At 46.7% G+C, this 19385-nt stretch overlaps 1 protein-coding gene across 1 annotated transcript in view; it reads left to right on the forward strand.

Annotated features, from left to right (window-relative positions):
• VIT (vitrin) overlaps nucleotides 1-19385 on the forward strand; it is a 1751009-nt gene that overhangs the window by 938026 nt on the left and 793598 nt on the right. The gene's annotated exons all lie outside the window — the stretch shown is intronic.

Genomic DNA, 19385 nt, shown 5'->3' on the forward strand with positions numbered 1-19385 from the left:
GGGGGAGATCTGGAGTGTATGGTGAGGGTTGGTGCCTAGGCAATACATACTTCGTCCAAGCATGTCTGGCCGCTGTCATCAAGAGGTGCCCTGTATTTTTTGTACTGGTGTTTTAGAGGCAGATTGCCATTCCACTAAGGTTGGCTGACGCGATGCCACTGCCCAGTTGTCCAGTTCGGCTTGGTTACTTCTCGAAAGCCTTCTCATAGGCTCCTGGAGCTGCGCAGCTGCGTAGTAATGTTTATAACTAGGTGCCCCTAGATTCCCTTCAGATAAGGGCAGGTATTGCTTCTGGAGTGCCACAATTGGCCTTGATCCACCCCAGATCAGAGACACGAGACGGGATTCTAAATCTCTGAAAGTTTTCTGCGGTAGTCTGTATGGGAGGGTCGGGAAAAATGTAAAAGTCGAGGAAGAGGAAGCATTTTCAATATGGTAGGCTCGACCAGAATGGGATGGAAGCCCTAGCTTTACTTATTCTTTCTTTTAAAATCTTTATTTCGGTTATGAAACCATAAAAGACAGCATTTCATGTCAATGATTAAAAAAGATTTTGGCAAGAATATTTTAAAGAATGAAATACATTGATAAAAGAAAAAGATCTTTCGCAATTTGTTAATGACCACAGATAAAAAATACATTCATTAAGGTTTTAAAAATTGAAGACGAGCCCACCACATTGCAGCAAGAAATCCTGAGGCAGCAAATACTATATGCATGTTTTAAAAGCCTAAACACATATATGCAATGGATAGCACCTAGATTCTTACTTAATTGCTGTAATTCTCTTCTTCTGATCTTAGAGTAGCCTTGGCAAACAAAAAAAACATGCAGTTCTGTTTCCTCAGCTAGAGCACAGGCAGGGCAGGCCATGGGAACATCCTTAGACCATTTATTAACAAATGAATGCAGGGGGAGACAACCATGATGAAACTGCAAATAGAGTTTCCTGGCAATGGTTGGATGTATAAAGTCCAAACATGGCTCTAGTTGGTAAATGGCTTTTATATCCAGGAATTGGCGAGTTACAGAGCCAATCTTGGGGTCCTCTGAGATGTTATCAAATTTCGCCTTCCAGTACATGGTGGATAAATATGTTCGCGTGACCCTGGTGTGGGCAATTAGAGGACTTGCCCATAGCTCGGGACAGCCTATCTCATTTAAGCTTTTCTTGATATGCATAAGCCAAGGAAGCTTCCCTGCCCCAGGTAGTCTGAGTACCTCTTGCAATTCGGCTCTGTGCTCCGCCAACTCTTTTGTTGCCCACAGACGTCGCCAATACAGTAGCGGGCGCCTTGCAATTTCTTGTGCAATAGGTCTCACCCAGAGATCCATATACAAGGGCAGCAGAGGGGAGGTTCGCGGAAGCCCTATCAATTGCCTCAGAAAATTATTTTCGGTATGTGTAATTGGCCTAAGGTTCAAGTGGCCCCATAGTTCAGCCCCGTAGAGAGCTGAGCTTCTGGCCTGCGTCTTATAAATCTCTATAGCCGGGTCAGGGGTTTGTGGAAGGACTTTCTATGATGTTTAGCCAAACCCCCAGCTGTCTGTATTAATTTCAGATTAGATCTGGCCACTTGTGGTTTCCATGTCATATATTAATTTATGGTAAGACATAGGTAATCAAATTCTGATACCCTTTCTAACGGTACACCATTCATGCAGAGATTAGAGCGGACATTCTTACTGGGGTTAAAAACCCTAATTTTTGTTTTTTGTATATTGATTTCTAAACCCCTACCCCTACAAAATTCGCAGAAGGCATCCAGGATTTTGTGCAGGCCCATGGGGGATTTTGAGAGGAGCAAGGTGTTGTCTGCACACATCATTGCGGGTATATTCTTGTTTGCTAGCTTAGGGGCATCGATGTTCTGACATTTATTTATAACATCCACTAAGCCAATAATGAAGATGCAAAACAGTGTTGGGGCTAGCACGCATCCTTGCCTCACTCCCCTATTAACCGGAATGTGATTAGTGTGTTCCCCGTTCTTACCAAATCTAATTTGGGCGAAGGTGCCAGTGTGTAATTTCCTAAGTAGGAGTAAGAGATAAGACGGAAGTCCCAACTCTTTGAGCACCTTCCATAGTGCCTCTCTGGGAACCAAGTCGAAGGCGCTTTTAAGGTCAACGAAGACCAGATACAGACTGCCACCCCCCATCGTTACTGACTTCCAAAAGAGGAGCTGCAGCCTGAAAATCTGGTCTACCATTGACATTTTGGCCCTGAACCCCACCTGTAGGGGGGAGAGGATATTATTGTCCTCCATCCATAATTGTAGGCGATCCAAAATGATCCTGGCAAACACCTTCTGAGAGACGTTGATCAAGCTGATCGGTCTGTAGTTGATTGGGAGAAGAGGCAAACCCTTTTTAGGTCTCGCCTTGCTATCGCGTAAACGATCGCAAAGCGAAACTATTGTAAGCGGGTTTTAAAAGTGCTCCCAAAAAGCGGATTGCATGGCTAGCACGCGCACAATCACGCGCATCGTGCCGCCATGCAATCCGCTTTTTGGGAGCACTTCAAAGGGTCCGCTCCCCCGCCTGGAATGCGCTCCCCTGCCCCCAAGCGCACGCGCCACTCTCCGCCTGGCTTGTCTTGTTTAAATAGCTCACAACCTGCATTAGCAAGCTATCGCAGCGCTAAAGTGCCATCCATCACCGTGCCGCCTCCCTCTGGTATTTCTTGGTCTACTGGATATCTTTTTTAATTTCTACTGGATTTAATGTGTTTCTTTTTACATTAATTGTGCTTTCTTTTAATAAACAACGCTTCCCCCTTTTAATTGTTTTAATCAAATCCCAGAACAATTTTATTTAATTATTTTAATCAAATCCCAGAACAATTTTATTTTATGTTTTGACAAACCAAAACATCGGGTTTTGTTGTGTGGCAACACATCTCATTGCCTAATTATGGCGCACTTTGTCAAACCCGTTTACTCAGATAATTGTATTTTTTTAAAAGGTCAGTACTCAATTTATTGGCCAACAGGAATCATCTCAGCACCTCTTTCTTGCGTTTTGGCGAAGTGCCATGGCGATTGTTTGTGTTTCTTTGTGTAGCGCTACAGCTTATTTTCCGGTATTTTTGTGAAATCCTACTTTTAATGTATTTGTTAATTTATTGGGGAGTTGTAGAAAGCGCTACTCGTCACCTAAACCAATACTGAGCACTGTACTAAGTCAGATGTTTGGGAAAGCCCAGTGCTGGTCACAGGACCAATTAGTGGGCGCCACTGCTTGAGGACAGCTCGCTGGAAGTGCTGGTTTCTTTTGGATACTAACGCGTGTGCGAGTATGAGCGTGATTTGATTACTAGCCGGCGCTGCCCTTTCCTCATTGACAGAAACAGCACTGTCCGGGGTGCTGGTCTGCGTGAGGAGACAGCTCCCAGAACATGGCCTCTGCTCGCGCCCCTCTCTTCTCATGGATGACTGTGGGTAATGTGTTGTGGTATTTCACTCAAAGTGCTCTTTGCTTCTGAGCAAGCGTCGACTCCTGGCTTTTCGGGGGACAGTCACAGTACGTGTGTATGTGTTTCTGTGTGCGTAGATGCGTGCGTACCTGTGTTATTCAAATGCGCTGTATATGTCTGCTTCCTGAAAGAGCGATGTGATGCTACAGCTCCACGAATGCGGTGTGTGTGTGGATGGTTGGATGTGTGTGTGATTTTACTTCCCCGAAATGCCCAACTTCCCCCTGACCTCTCCAGTTCTCAGGTAATTGTGGGTTGGTGGGTGCCACCTTATCTCATTGACAATTGAAATCAACATGTCTGTCATTGGATGATTGCATGTGCGTGTAAATGGGTGTGTGTGTCTGTGTGCATGCATGTATGTGTATTTAGCTGTTTGCAAGTGTGAGTTGTTAATGGTGTGTGCACCTGCTTGATGTGTATATGTGCATGTGTGTCTATGCGTGCGTGGGTATGTATACTTAAGCGTTTGTGTATATGTTCGTTTTATGATTACTTCTGCGCACACACACCCATATATATATATATATATATGCGTTTAGTGAGTATATGCACACGTGTGTGTATGTATATGTGTGTGCGTAAGTGTGCGTGTGTGGCAGTCCGTGTATATATAGCCTCCTCGGCTCCACTGTCTTCGTGTCCTGTGAGCATGTCCTGGACTCCAGCCGGCCTCCCGAGAGTGCCAGTGGCTGGTTATTCGTAGCTCGCACAAAGCCCCTCTACCGTGTCTCTCGACGTCACGTCCTGTGAGAATGTAGAGGAGGGAACAAGGGGGGGAGTCTGCTTCAATCATCGTTGAAAGTCATTTTTTCAGTCCGGGCAGATGAAAAGCCTCGCTTACATCTTCGCTCGTGTTTCCCGGTTATCTTCTGCCTGTTGATGCAATCATCTCCCAGACCCACTCACCACTTCTCCCACGGCCCAATAATTGAATTTTTATCGGTTTCAGTAATTTTATGAAATTGGTTCACTTTGGATAATGCGCCTCCATAAAAGACCCTTTTGATTTATCCCCACAACGGACAATACTTTTCAAACTTTTGCTTAAAAATCAATGCCCCTGTGCGGAAGCGAGAGCAGAAGGATGGCGTGTAGCACGAGGCCTTCGATAGGCATTTCAAAGTGCTCCCAAAAGTGGATTGCATGGCGAGCACGCGCACAATCACGTGCATCGTGCCGCCATGCAATCCGTTTGGGGAAGCGCTTCAGACCACTGGCCACAGCCTCAGCATCATACTACTTCAAAGGGTCCGCTCCCCCGCCTGAAAGCTTTCTTATTTTTATGGGGCCATGTGTTTCAAACACATGGCCCCATAAAGACAACAAAGCTTTAACAGCGGACGAAAGTGAAAGTGGACCTTGACTCCTTTTTTAGGTCTCGCCTGAGCCAGCGCTGTAGCGCTGCTCTCGCGAGAGCTTTTGTAAAAGGGGGATCTGGAAGTGCAAACTAGTGTTTTTCAGGCCTCCAAATACAGTGCATGTGCGCCTGGCGCACGCACCATTTGGCAGTCTGAAAAGCACTGCCTGATCACGTTCGCGGCCGCTTTGATGTCCTCAGTGAGCCGCGCGGCCACTGAGAATATCAAAGCGGCCGCGCACACCATTTGCCACCCCCTTCCTGCTTGTTCTTTCTAATAAGCTTTCCCGCGTGCACGCTTGTATGTTTTTTAAACTTTGAGCGCGAGGCGCGCGTGCTTCTTCCTCTAGTTGTTCCCTTGTCTCACTACTTGCACCTCATGCTTCCAATTTTCCTGTATGTTTGCTGTCCCCAAAGTTGCTTGTTTTCACTGTTAGTCATTCCACTTTCCCCTGAGTCTGCTTGCTTTCCAGCCTCCCTTGTTTGACTGCTTTCCCCAGAGTCTGCCATTTCTGATCCTTAGCCTGCCCTTTTACCGCAGTGTCTGTTTTGCTCTTGAGTCTTTCCATGTTTCCCTCGAATCAGCCCACGTATGATCTTTCTCCCCTCAGTGTTGCCTCGCTCCCCGGCAGTCTCTCCGCTCTCATCTGTCACCGCCGGTCTGTTCTTTCTCCCCAGTGTTGCTGCTCTTCATGCATGTCTCTACCCTTACCACCCTCATTCTCTTCTCTCCACCTCCCCTGCGGATGTCCGCTATCCTCTGCCACCCTGCTTCTGTTCTTTTTATCAGTTTCAACGCTGTCCCTGCTGGTCCCTAACAGTTGTTAATTCATCTTTATTTATTTATTTATTTTTAAGGCGCTCTACAAACAGATTGGTCTCTAGGCGCCGGTGGTGAAAGGAGTCATAACCATCACTCCTGCAGGCCAGTTCTCATCAGAGTTGCTGCTCTTCTCAGAATATACCTTTTATGTGCGTCACACATTACACAGGAAAAGCAGCGCCCAGTCACAACGACCAGGCTCACCACTTTGCTTCGATTACACTAATTTACTATGTGTGCTTTTCGCTTTCCCCGCTGGGGGACTTTCTGCAAAGGCGTAATTTTGGTGTACCATTCCTGTAATGTTCTCTTTTCATCATGCTACAACATGCACTGTGTCTCAGTGTTTCCATATAAAGGAACTGTTATTGAGAACGTGTTATTTTGAAATCATCACAGACCTGAGAATGCTTGTTAAAGCATTTGTCTAAAATGAAGAAAATCTGGGTCCAGTATGTTCGCGAATTAGAGATAAATGTTCTTCAAGAATGTAATTGGCCGTACTTGTGCTTCTTATGTGGCAGCTGCACATGAAACAAGCATTGGCATAGCCAATAGGTCTCGCTCTTTGTTAAGATGGCCGCATTTTCTGTATTCTTTTTTCTACACCTTGTCTGTTGTCCTACCTCTATTTTTTGTACTTGCATGTAGAGACGCGAGCAGTCAGAAGCACTTTGTTAATTTGAATATACCGCGCGTACACCTGGGTTTTAAGCAGTAGCGGGGGCACGTCCTCTTCGTTTTCACGGTGAGTTTTATTTAGACAAAGGTCACGGGATACTGATTTGATGAGGCACTGGCGTTTTAGTTAGTGACGAGCTAACATTTAAAAAGCTTTTGGCAGGCGTCTGTGAAGGCCATGACCCCACCCCCCCACCCCCTCTAGGGATTGTAAACACAGGCTTGCTGTCCGCGAGGAGCTCTCTGCCACCCCCCCCTGCTGTGTGCTCTCACTACCCCCTCCCTTCTCCCCCTCCCTCCTCGTCAGTCACCGGGCTACAGCTTGTTAGTAGTGCATTTCAAGAGCACCTATAACAAGCATTGGCATAGCCAATAGGTCTCGCCTTTGGGACCTTATAAGTGTTTGGCCATGCAACAGTTATAGGATATTGTGCCGCATAACTAAATACTTATAAGGTCCCAAAAGCGAGACCTATTGGCTTTGCCAATGCTTGTTTGTATCTGTGCTTTCATTTGTAATTTGCAGAGTCTAACCCTCCCCCTTCCTGCAACCAAAATCGCCTGCTTGTGTTTGATTCTGCAATTGCTGTCTTTCTTTCTACCCATCACCTCTGGCCTGGGTATTGCAGTTTCACGTTTTCCATTAGCTCATGGCACCGGATACCCCACCCTGTAAAGTATACTTGCCTTGGTACGATTTGCTTTCTGGACTGTACCTGCTGAAGGTGGCACCCCCTGCCTTTCTTTCAGTTTCCTGTACTCCGTGTTTCTAGTTTTAACTAACCCGTCAGTCACATTTGTAGCTATTTGTTGTACAATCTTTGGTAAAGGAATCTAGAACAGGGCCATTCGGATACTTGCCCCTCTTATCCTTTCTTGTGCCGTATGAAAGGCCCGCCATCCTATGTCTCCATACTTTCACCCACTGTCTGGCGACCTTTGTCGTCAGTTTCTCTGCCCCCACCCCACCCATCCAGATCGGTTTCCTCAATGCCTCCCTGCCTTGCTCTCTGACACATTTGTGTCCGTCGTGTTGAAGTCGCATAGTCTTGCTGTCCCTGCAGCCCTCAGTTCTCCCTCCCTCGGTGCCTCCATGTCCCTTTCAACAGATGCAAAAAACAGCTTAAAGGGCTAAACCCATATTTAGTATAGTACACGCATAGCTTAAAATAAGAATGTTTTGTGTTATGCATATGCCTGTGCAATTTGAAACTGAAGCGAGTTTCACGCTCGCTGCTGACATCAAGTGGGATGGTACATTTACAAGACTCAATACTAACAAGAACTCACCCGACTATCCTTACGCACTCAATACATAGCATACCATTGATAGTGAGTGAACATGCAATTATAAAACTGAAGCAAGTTTCACGCTTGCTTATGACATCAAGTGTGATTGTATATTTACAGGACTTAATTCAGACATTAAATCACCCTGCTATCGTTACAAAGTCAGGACATGGCATTCCATTTGTTATAAATTCATAAAGAGACAGGGAAGAACTGTAAAACTGCATAAAGCGCTGCACCTATGTACACCATAACACTAGTGTTTTCTACCAGCGTCCATACAACACCCAAGCAGCCACTTCGCATTGTCCTTCAATTGGGAATAGGATGTGAAAAAGAGAGACAGAAAGTCTGGTACAGTGTGAAGTGTCAGCTTGTTTGCGCCAGCTGAGAAACGAAACCAGGACAAGATAATTAAGTGCTTTAAGATCGGCAGTAAAGATTGCAATCTCTTTGTTCCCAGCATCAGTGAGATGCAAATGAACAAACAGCGTGACGCCAAAGGTCTTATTTTTTTAAAACCAAACCAGGTCACTGCTACAGTGAAAGGAACAACAATTTACGCAAGTTTAAGCTATTGGCATTGTAAATGACGATGCCTTTTATTTATGTTTGAAAAACGAAAACACAAATAAAAGGCATTGTTATTTGCAATGTGAATAGCTCAAACTCGCGTAAATGCGAGACCTATTGCATTGTAAATGCTTGTTCAATATTGGTATCACCTCTGCACCCAACCAAGTCTCAGAAGGATCCATCCCTTCCAGAATGGCATTAAAAACTACCCATAAATAAGGGCCCCGGATCTTAGGTTCAGCCCGATAAAAGTCGCCAGGAACCTTATCAAGGCCAGCTGCTTTCCCTGAGACTATTCTGTCTAAGGAATTATACACTTCCTTCAAGGTGATCTTTGTGCTATCTAAATCTGTTTCTGGGAGGACTATAGTTTCCTGCCCCTGACCAGTGCATTCATCGGGACTTTGTGCATATAGGAGTTTGTAATGGGCTTCCCACTTATCTGCCACTGTATTTGGTTCAACAGCACCCTGTCCTCTTGCAGTCCCTGAGCTCACTATAATCCAGAAAGATTGTGAGTCTTTATTTTCCAGAGCCTGTTTGAGATTTGCCCACTGTTCTTCTCCCCACGAGATTTTAGCAGCATTAATGGCGTTTTTATAGACAAGCCTTGCCATTTTTATGGTAGGACTACACTTTGATTTTATGGCCTCTATCAAGGCACTTTTCATTTTCCTGCAATTGGAATCGAACCAAGATTGCCGTGGTTTGTGGGCACCAGTCCTACGACATTCTTTCCAGAAGACATCTTTCAGTCTCAGGAAAGCTTGGCGATTAATTTCAGCAACCTTACTCGCATGGGGTACTAAGATATCATAGTGCACGTATTCTAACATAGCCTCAAGGTCTGGGGTAAACTGCCTGTATAGTGTTGCCACTTTTTCCTGGGAATTCTCTAACCATGACCTCTTCACTCTCTTACTATTATTACTGAGGAGAAGCCCATCGTCTTGGTCGATATGATCCGGGCTGTGTACGGCCCCGGAGGAGATTGCAAGATTTACCATCAGCGAGTTATGGTCACTGTCCTCACGTGGTATAACACTAAAATCAGAGGCTAACGACCATACTCTGGTCTCCAGAAGTATATAGTCTAGGATTGAGGAGTGGGCCAGCCTATTGTAGGTAAAACTACCTGGGGAATCTAAGGGAAACCGCCCATTGCATCCTCTCAGTGAATATCTGAGAGTTAGCGCTTTAATTTGAAGAGCTAAGGGGGACCATGCTCTGATCCGAAGGATGTTGGGCTCCGGAATAGCCCATATCTCATCCTCTTCTGAGCTGTCCAAATCCCCAGATTCCAGTAGGGGCTCAAACTGGCAGTTCAGATCGCCTCCCAGGATTATCGCGGCATCCACGGGGATATCCGAGAGATCTTCTAGGTGTGCTAGTGCAGGGGACTCCTTACCCGTCTTAACAGGCCTAGAATAAACTCCTTACCCGTCTTAACAGGCCTAGAATAAATGTTAATTAAAAAAAAATTAAGATTGTTAGAAAAGGAAAATATAAGGCAAAGGATGTCTGGACTATGTGAGTCCACTTGCCTAACATCGCAACTCAGATGGCATCCCACCCAAATGCTGAGTCCACCTGAAGGCCTGACCCTAGTTCCAGCAATGGCAGGGATATGGAATGATGCGAAGCCTCTACGAACAGGGTGGTCTGTAGCCCATGTTTCCTGAAATAAGCATATGTCACAAAAATCTACAAAGACTCCCCATTCTGGACAATGTATTTTGTTTTTGATACCAGCCACATTCCAGGATAGTAACTTAATTCTATGGAGAGAGGTCTGGTTGTCAGCTGAGGCCTTCATAACTAGTTCCCTCGTGGGTGGGACCACAGGATTATTTACAGAATTTTGATTAAAAGAAGGACCAACTGGCACTGCAGTTACTACGCAATTATCTGTCAGCTCAAGGGTAGATGGAAACTTGCACACTGCCCTTCCACTATCAATAACAATCTTCAATTTTCTCGCTGCCCTCACCGTGTTAACTTCGATCGTTGCTGGCCCAGCGTTGCTACATGGGGGCCCTGGGATCAAGAGTCAATCAACCTCCTCCAAGCTCTCAAATCTGTTGAAGAGGGGTAAATTAAATGGTTGAGGCCGTTGCAAGCCTACCACCTGGCCCCTCCCTAATCGATGAGAAGGCTGTACCCTAGTTCCATAACGTAACCTGACCCCTGTACCACAAACAACAATAAGTGAGGGTAAGAAGTCTAATAGTAGAACCCCCATTACTCAGGTATAAAGCTTGTTGTACCAAGTGGGGATTCCTAAAATTGACAACAACAATCCCCACTAATGTCCTTAGCCCGATTGCCAATCCACTTCACCCTTCGAGTCATCAGAATATCAACTGCGTTGGCATAAGGAAACTGATACTGTCTAGCAAGCAAATGGAGGCATTTGTTTTTAAGTTCCAAATGAGTTTCAGTTTTATCTTCACCCAGTGAGGGCACACCAGCAAGGACTAGTACATATGGTACACTAGCAGGAGGCAGATTAATAAGAGGTAGCTCTTGGCCTCGATGACCATGAGGTGTGGGGGCTACTCCCGGAACTGTGGCAATCTCCTTTCGACGAACGAGACCGTCTGACTTTTGCCTCAGTAGTACAGGCTGTTACATTGCTAGAACTTGCTGACCCCTTGTCTGCAGTATGGGCTGTAGAACCTTCCCCTCTGCTTTTCTCAGCAGATGTAATTCCCAGACTAGAGAACAAGGTTGGAGCCGTATTTCTCCCATGTGTGTTGGCTGGGAGTGATGGATTTGGATGAGCCGAGTCTGTGCATGAACAGGTCTTAGACATGGTGTCCAAACGGACACCATGGATTAGGGCAAATTCTTCTTTTAGCAGCTTGCTGATTTGATTGAATAGTGTGTCGGAAAATGAAGCAGCCCATGCAGGAGGCGATAGATCCATATGAATTGGAGGCTCACAAACTCTCTGGTCGGCTACTACTGACACGGCGGTTCCATTGATTATTTTCTTCTTTTTGCCCCCACATTCTTGAGTTGAGGATGATGATTGGCCTCACTTGAGTTGGCGGGGTTTTTAGTGCATCCTTTACTTCTAGTAGTTGCCCTATATATATAGCTTCTATAATTGGAACAGGCGACTTAGGCGTAGAAACCTGACTTTGAAAACTGTCGCCTCTTTCAAGGGGAAGGGAAAGGTTAGATGGTAACAAGGCCAGAGGAAGGTCCGGAGTTATAGACAGTTGGAGCTCAGTTCGCTGGATTTCTGTGGCCACCACTCCTATCGCCCTTTGTAATATCTGATCGATTGGTGTCTGGGGGAGAGGTTGAGGGGTGGAACAAGGGGGGCATGTCATAAGGCTTTTACAGTTTGTTTGCCCATACTCAGCTCTGTGGTGTTGGCTAAAATTGTGGGGGCTTTCTTAATACTAACAAAAACGACAAGCCCAAAGAAACAGCTTACGTTAGCGAAGTAAATGGTAGGACTTACAGTTGTAGTGGTTAGTCACTCCTGCTTCTACGTTGCCTGACCCTTGTGCAGAACCCCTCACTTCCTGTTACTTCTCTCTAGGCGCGATTTTCAAACCAAGGGGGGCGGCCCAGCCCAGCCCAGCCTCCTCCGGCCACAGACAGGCAAAGACGGGTCCGCCCTTGGCCCGGGCTTCGCCTGGCACTGCCCGCACGCGTCCCGGGAGCCCTGTACTCCTTATATGCGCCTCTTGGCGCTTGCTGTGGGCGTGGTTGGTGTGTGTGCCGCGCTCGCAGCTGGTGATGCTGGGTAATGGAGTCACGGATTGGCAGCGCTGGCGGCAGGTCTCTGTGGCGGTGGCGGCAAGATCGTGGCAGGATTGATGGCCGGTAAATTGCCCCCTCAGACAAACAGCTTTACTTATTGCTTTTCCCAGATTTCCTTCTTTCAGGTCCTTCTGAGAATGGTAGATTTGGACCGCCAGGTATTTAAAGATTTCAAAAGCCCAGGTAAGTGAGGTGCGGGGGAGAGCACACATTTGACCTGCTGGCAGGGGTTTCATTGGGGAAAATTACTCATTTGGTCCAGTTATTTTGTCATGTTTGTCTAGTAACTCTATTAACTCTTGTAGAACCGAGTTCTGTCCTCACGGATAAATTAGTGCATCGTTCGCATAAAGAGAGACGATGTGCCACTGCCTATGTGCTTTGTATGCCCCAATCTAGGACCCGGTGGCGGAGCCTGCACGCCAGAGGCTCCATGGCTGGTGTTAAAAGTAATGGGGGATAGAGGACACCCTTGTCTGGTTCCTCGTTCTATCTCAGAAGAGGGGGAAATGATATGACCCGTCTTGATTCTGGCCTGCGGCTTTGTGTATAGAATCTTTACCCAGCATAGAAAGTTGGGGCCCATGCCAAATCTAGCCAACACGTCAAGTCAAAAGTACTTTGTTCAGCAGCCAGGAGCCATAAAACCAAACAGTTTTTAAGAAAGAACATTTCATGAGAATACATTTTATCCATAAAACTTGGGTCGCATAACATTTTTAAAAATATCTTTACAGGGCGATAAAAGGCATCCAACATTACTGTTTCATTGGTCACATAAAAACCCACAAGGGGTACATCATACAAAGTGCAACAGTGCTTAACAGTGGGCCGAAGGCCATTAATATTATCTCGTTAAAAGCACATTGCATAGTTTGGGAAAACATATTTACACTGACTAATAACACAAGGTGGCTACTGCAGCAGTGACTTGGTCCTATGTCTGATGGCCCCTATTAGAAAACATGCCACCCCAAAACAGACCTTGGGAGAGGATAGCATTTGAAAATAAAGCAAAGCCGGCCTGACTTGGATGAAATGACAATCTCTGAGTAGTGGAAAAATATGTTTTCTACGCAAGGGATCATAGTAGGCTCATAAGAACATTAAATGAAGGGTGTCCTGCTCCGAAAAATGTTCACAGGGGCAGGGTTTTAATGATTCAGGTTATGAGTAACCTTGGGGAAATGCCAATTGCCAGGGAACCATATTTAGACAAAATCTGGTCAAAATAAAATGATGATATGCTTTGTTGACATAGGATAAATATGGTTGCATCTGTGGACCCAGGCTCAGTGTTACAAACCTTCTCACCGAGGGTTTGGCTAGTTCTGTCTCATACCTAAGCCCCTGCCGCCTGTCCATAGACTACTGTTTAGGATCTCTAATGGCAGTCTTGCCCAGGTGCCCGGGGTTCAGGAACAGATCCGGGCGACCGAGACATCTTGTCTGTTCCTTTATGTATTTTAACCAGGGAATATGTAAGGCCCCCTCCATTGCGGTGCAGTCAGAAATTATGGGCCCGAATCACAGAACTAACTTAAGACAAAATCCTAAACTTACTACCATTTTGGTATTCACAGAATGCACTTACTACTTTTGGTATTCACAGAATGCACTTACTACTTTTGGTATTCACAGAATGGATTTACGACTACTAACTTTACGTCTGCACTCGGGCCGGAAATTCCGGCCCGGAGGCGGAGCTTCCGGCCCGGAGGTGGGGCTTCTGGGCCGGAGGCGGAGCTTCTGGCCCAGAGGTGGAGATTTTTGCCATGGCTAAATCTCCGCCACTGGCAGGAATCCCCACCTCCGGGCCGGAAGCTCCGCCTCTGGCCCGGAAGCTCCGCCTCCAGGCCGGAAGCTCCGCCTCCGGGCCGGAATTTCCAGCCCGAGTGCGGACGTAAAGTTTGTAGTCGTAAATCCATTCTGTGAATACCAAAAGTAGTAAGTGCATTCTGTGAATACCAAAATGGTAGTAAGTTTAGGATTTTGTCTTAAGTTAATTCTGTGAATCGGGCCCTATAAGTTGGTTTAAATTTGGGGTTGGTCTAGTCCAAATTTTCAGCCAGCGCTACAGGGGGGCGACCGCAATCTTATTCTAAATATGAGCCACCCCCAGTTCTTCATGTAAATTAAAAACAGGGGCAGCAGTAGGGACCACAAAGAGTTTGCACATAAAATTATCTAGGCCCCCTGAATTCCCTTTACATTCGTGTAGCCCCAGATATTGCATCAATACATAGCCATGGGAATACATTTTGCATTATAAATTTTCAATTGTGCGGGAAAGGGCTTTGACTACAATCTTTTTGCAACATCCAGGTTGGCCCCTGCGGCTCTGGCTAAAACGTTTTTTTTAAGTGTTCGCTGTGCGCACAAATATCCTTGTTCATCAAAAAGTACCCCTAGGTATGGGAACGCCTTGGCCGCCTTTCGAGGACCTTTGGTCACAGCATATAACTTCTTAAAATTTGTTGTTAAATTTAGTGAATCCACAAAATCTATAAAACGATTTAAAAGATGTTGCAGGCCCATTGCGGTTCTGGCCAGTAAAACCGTATCATCAGCGTACAGGAGTGGGGGATCATCTAATTACCGGCTCTGGGTATGTCTTTACAACTGGAAATTAGAGAGTCTCCCAATTTGATAATGTATAGCGTAAACAGCAAGGGGGCCAGAATGCACCCCTGTCGGTCCCCCCCTTCTTACTACCCAGGCTGCCATCTTCGTTGAACATTACTGCAGCCATGGTGTTTATGTGGGCAGTGTGCAGGAAAGAGACCAGCTCTACATCTAGCCCCATATCACGTAGGATCAACCACAGCTTAGACCTATTTATATAGTCAAAAGCTGAGGTGAGATCCATGAAGGCCAGATGTAGAACTCCCATCTTGGCAATAGTCTACTTCCCGAGCACTAAGTGAAGGTTGAGGCATTGGTGCAGTGTCCCTTTCCCTTGTCTAAATCCATACTGGAGATCGGAAATAATGTTAAAGTGATCAAGCCAGACTGTTAGGCGATCCAGTATTACTTTCCCTATGATTTTAGCAGCGGAATCTAAGAGCGAAATCGTTCTATAGCATGCCGGGTCATCTCGGATGCCCTTTTTAAAAATGGGGATGATGACCGCCTTTGTCCATGACGAGGGGAATCCACAGGAGCAGGCGGCGTTAAAAAGGTGTGTGAAGATCTTGGCCCAGACTTTAGGGTCGGCCTTGTAAACGTCCGGTGGTACCCCTTCAGGACCAGGGGCCTTTCCATTGGATGTTGAAGTGATTGCTTTGTAAACCTCATCTGTACTAAAGTGGAGGGAGGTACTTGCTAAACCGGGAACTGTTTGTCCCACGGGTTCTGCTGAATTTGCATCACTATAGATGTTGCCAAAGTGCTGGACCCATTTCTCAGCAGGTATAGTACAGTCTCTGCTGGAATTTTGGTGTCCAAAAAAAGAGGACTATTAACCACAGCCCAAAATCTAGAGCTGTCGGCCAAGACACTGGCTTGGCTGAGCTCCTCCCAAGCCTGCTCCCTTATCTGCTTTTTCCTCTCCTGGGCAGCAGATTTGTAAGCCTTACTATAGCTCCTAATTAATATTGCATCCCTCGGGATTTACTTAATGACCTGCATTAGCTCCTTATGGGCAGCCGAACAAGTATTGTCAAACCACCTTTTAAGTTTTGGGCATCTCGCTCTGCTTTTGATGTTTAAGTTAGAAGCTACCTGCTTGGTGATTATATCGAAAGCATCAAAGATGGTTCTGTCCTATGGGGCAGGATCCATACATACTTGAAACTCCGGAGCACAGGTGGTATACAACTTATCTAAAAAACTCTCAGGGGTAATCCTTTCCTACTTCAATCTTTGCGCTTGGTCTTTAATGCTAATATTAATATTCGAGATTTGACTTGCCACCCCTCCTTTTAGAGCAGCCGAGAGGAGAAGAACCAATACTAGAGGATTGTGATCACTATGGCAGTTCCAAGTAACGCTCAGATTCTTTACAGCCGGCGTTAATAGAGCAGATAGCATAATGTTGACAATTGTGCTTGAGCTACCATTGCCTGCGTAGGTAGGGACCAAGGCAGACGCGTCTGTTTGCTGTAAACAGTGCAAGTAATGGGCTGAAAGGAGGCCTTATAAAAAAATACCAGATGGTATGTGCTCAAAGTGATTTGACAACTGCGAGCTATCTTCCTCCTCCAACATGGAGATGCAATTAAGGCAGCATTGGCGGATGTTAAAATCCCCTAAGATTAACATGCCGTGGTTGGCTTGTCTTCCTTTCCCATAACTTTCCAGAAAATCTTCTAAGGCCAGAAGATGTACGGTCTTGTGAGTTCTGGAGAAGGGATTGTAAAAATGTACCACTAGCAAAGTGGGAAGATTCTTTCCTGATAATTCCACTGCTAAAACACAGGGTGAACGGCAGTCAATCAGTTTGGCATGATAAGAAAATTTAAGAGAGACCATTAAAAGAAGACCCCCCTAGCTCTTTCCATGTTCAAAGGGATAGCGTGTTTGCAGAATGAAATAAAGCCATCCAAATAAAACAATTATTGGACTCCCATGTTTCTTGTAAGGCAATAATATGGTGTGTAGCAAGAAAGTGTTCCCATGATATGTTACCCCTATTAGACCTAAGACCAGCTATGTTCCAGGACAATACCTTCGTGGGAGAGTCAGCTGGGATGGCTGACGTAAGGATGGGATTTAAGGGATTAACCAGCGGTGGTTGGAATATTGGAGCAGGTACAATTGGCTTTGTTAGAATCCGGGGTCTCTGGTTGGCGCAGGTATGCACTTGCGACAAGCAGGGACCCTTTCCTCTAAGTCAGGGCAAAGGATTACTCTTGAAAAATAACCCCTGCTCACCCTCTAGGTAACGTGGCGCGAGCAGTCAGGCTAGATTCCAGAGGGCATGTGGTTAAGCATTTATGGGGTCCCACAATAACCACCAACCCACCACACAGAGACACCAGATTGTATTTTATCAAAATAAAGCTCTTTATATAAAGACTCTTTAAGCAGGTTTCAAAATACAGGTCTTATCTTTCAAAGAGGGTTCCAGTTACTTGTATTCAATGTTCCAGGAGGCTACAGTTCTTAAAAGACAATTTGAGATGCAATTGTCTCTATTTTGGGGTCCGTGCGCACCGTAGCGCTGTTTGTACGCTTCGTACCGGCATCGGTACGTGTCGTACACCACACGTACGATTCCTTCTTCGCCTCACGCTTCCCGCGTGAGCCAGCGTACAGATATTTAAACCGTACGGGCCATACAGTCGCAAGTACGCGCCGTACGGGCTTGGTACGAGTCTCGCTAAGCCTCACACTTCCCACGTGAGCAGCGTACCGGGACGGTGGCGTACAGCGCAGTACGGACCGTACCGAGGAGGGTACACGTTGTACAGGGGCGTTTGGAGCACACAGTACCTTATTCTTGAAAGGAAGTTCGCGGCAGCCTCGGCAGTCACAGGGGGGGCGTCCCACGTCGCGTTGTAGTTGTCACTCGCAGAGGACCACGGTGCTTGGGGGGGCGCCTCGGGACTCCCACAGCTCGCCTCGAGGGGGGAGGAAGGAGGGGCGGCTCGGGGGTGAATTAAGCGCGCAGCGCTGCAATGTCGTCCAGCGATGGCGAACCGGTGTGCATCAGTCCTTGCGATGGGCTCTACGGCTCATGGAGCACAGAGCCTCGGTGCTCAGAGGAGACAAAGCCTGTGTTACGGTGCGAGCTCCGGCTCGAGGGGGCAGCAGTTCACTTTGATCAGGCCAGTCAGGGCAGGCCGTCACGGTGCTCACAGCAGCACAGTCGGGTGGAGGTAGCGGTGCTCGGCAGGATGGGGCGCACAGGTTCTCTTGAGTCAGGAGAGCAATTCGCCAGCAGCAGCTTCCTTTTCCTCTTGGGGTGGGGGTGTAGCGCCCACTGTTCCTGGGGCGCAGTTCAGGGGGCAAGTTCACCAGCAAGCCCTTGGAGATTGTTCACAAAGCACAAGGTGATTCAAAGTCTTTCTTAGTCCTTTCCTCTCCTTCTTGCAGCAAGGCACCCACCACAGGCCAGTCTCTCAGGCTTAGAGACAGTAGTCCTCCATGTAGCTTTCCCAGGTCCTCCTCTTCAGGCAGAGTTTCTTCTTGGCGTAAACAGGATCTGATTTCTTAGGAGCAGGGCTCCTTCTTTTATACACAGTTTCTTTTGTTCTTTGTCGCCAGGGGGCCTGTGCCTGGCTCAGTCCGGTTTTGGAGCACTTTGTTGTGGTGACTCTGCTCTTTCCTTTCAGGGGACAGGGCAGAGACATTAGCCGCTCCACAGGGGGTGGAGCCAGCATTGTGGTGGCAGAGCACCGGTCTATTCAGAGTCAAGGTGTACTCCTCCCACCCGTCCTGGTGTAATCTCTCTACCCACCACCTGGCAGCCAGCCTGTCTCCTGGAATTCCCCAGCCCTGCCCCTCACTGAAGCTAGGCAGCACACACACACAAGCAGAGGCGGACTGAAATGGCTAAGCAAGTAAATACTAACTTTCTAAAAGTAGTATTTACAAACACAGGATATTAAAATAAACTTTACTAAAAGAAGTATTTTATTATTCTGAGTTCAGGCATACTAAACTTGACTTTCTACCATGCTCTCTGAGTCCACTGGGATTATAGAGTGTAATAATTCCAGCAGCCCATTCTGGCCTATGGAGAGCAGGTAGCCTTCAATAGTGAAAAAGGAAAATGGCTGTAATTCACTATTAGGACATGCCACACACAGCAGGGCCTGTCCTACCTTATGCCTACAATGTACCCTGCCCTTGGGCCTACCATAGGGGTGACTAATATGCAGTTAAGGAAGGTTTAGGGACTGGCAAGTAGGTGCACTTGCGCAGTCAGCATGACAGTACCAGACTGCACGCAGGTTCTGCAATGGCAGACCTTAGACACCTTTTACTAGGCCGCTTCTGTGGGTGGCACAACCAGTGCTGCAAGCCCACCAGCAGCATTTGTATTTACAAGCCCTGGCATTTCTGGTGCACTTTACTAGGGGCTGATAGTAAACCAAATAAGCCAAACATGGAAACCAATCAATGTCAACATTTTACCATAGGGAGAGCATATGCACCTTAGCACTGATCAGCAGTGGTAAGGTGCCGAGAGTCATAAAACAGCCATAAACAGGTCAGAAAAAATACAGGAGGAAGGCAAAAAGTTTAGGGATGACCCTGCAAAAAGGGCCAAGTCCAACACAACCCCCTTCCAGCCAAAACGCAGGGAAGACCAATCACCACCCTGATGGTCTTCCCTGCTTGGGGCGATAGAACAAGGACCTGGCCTGCAACTGCAGGGGCAGACTCCAGTTCTACGCCAGTCTGAACCTATTGGAATCCCTCTGTCCATACATTCAGGGCCCACCAAG

This window comes from Triturus cristatus, chromosome 6 (genome assembly GCF_964204655.1).
Source record: "Triturus cristatus chromosome 6, aTriCri1.1, whole genome shotgun sequence".
Lineage (NCBI taxonomy): Eukaryota > Metazoa > Chordata > Amphibia > Caudata > Salamandridae > Triturus > Triturus cristatus.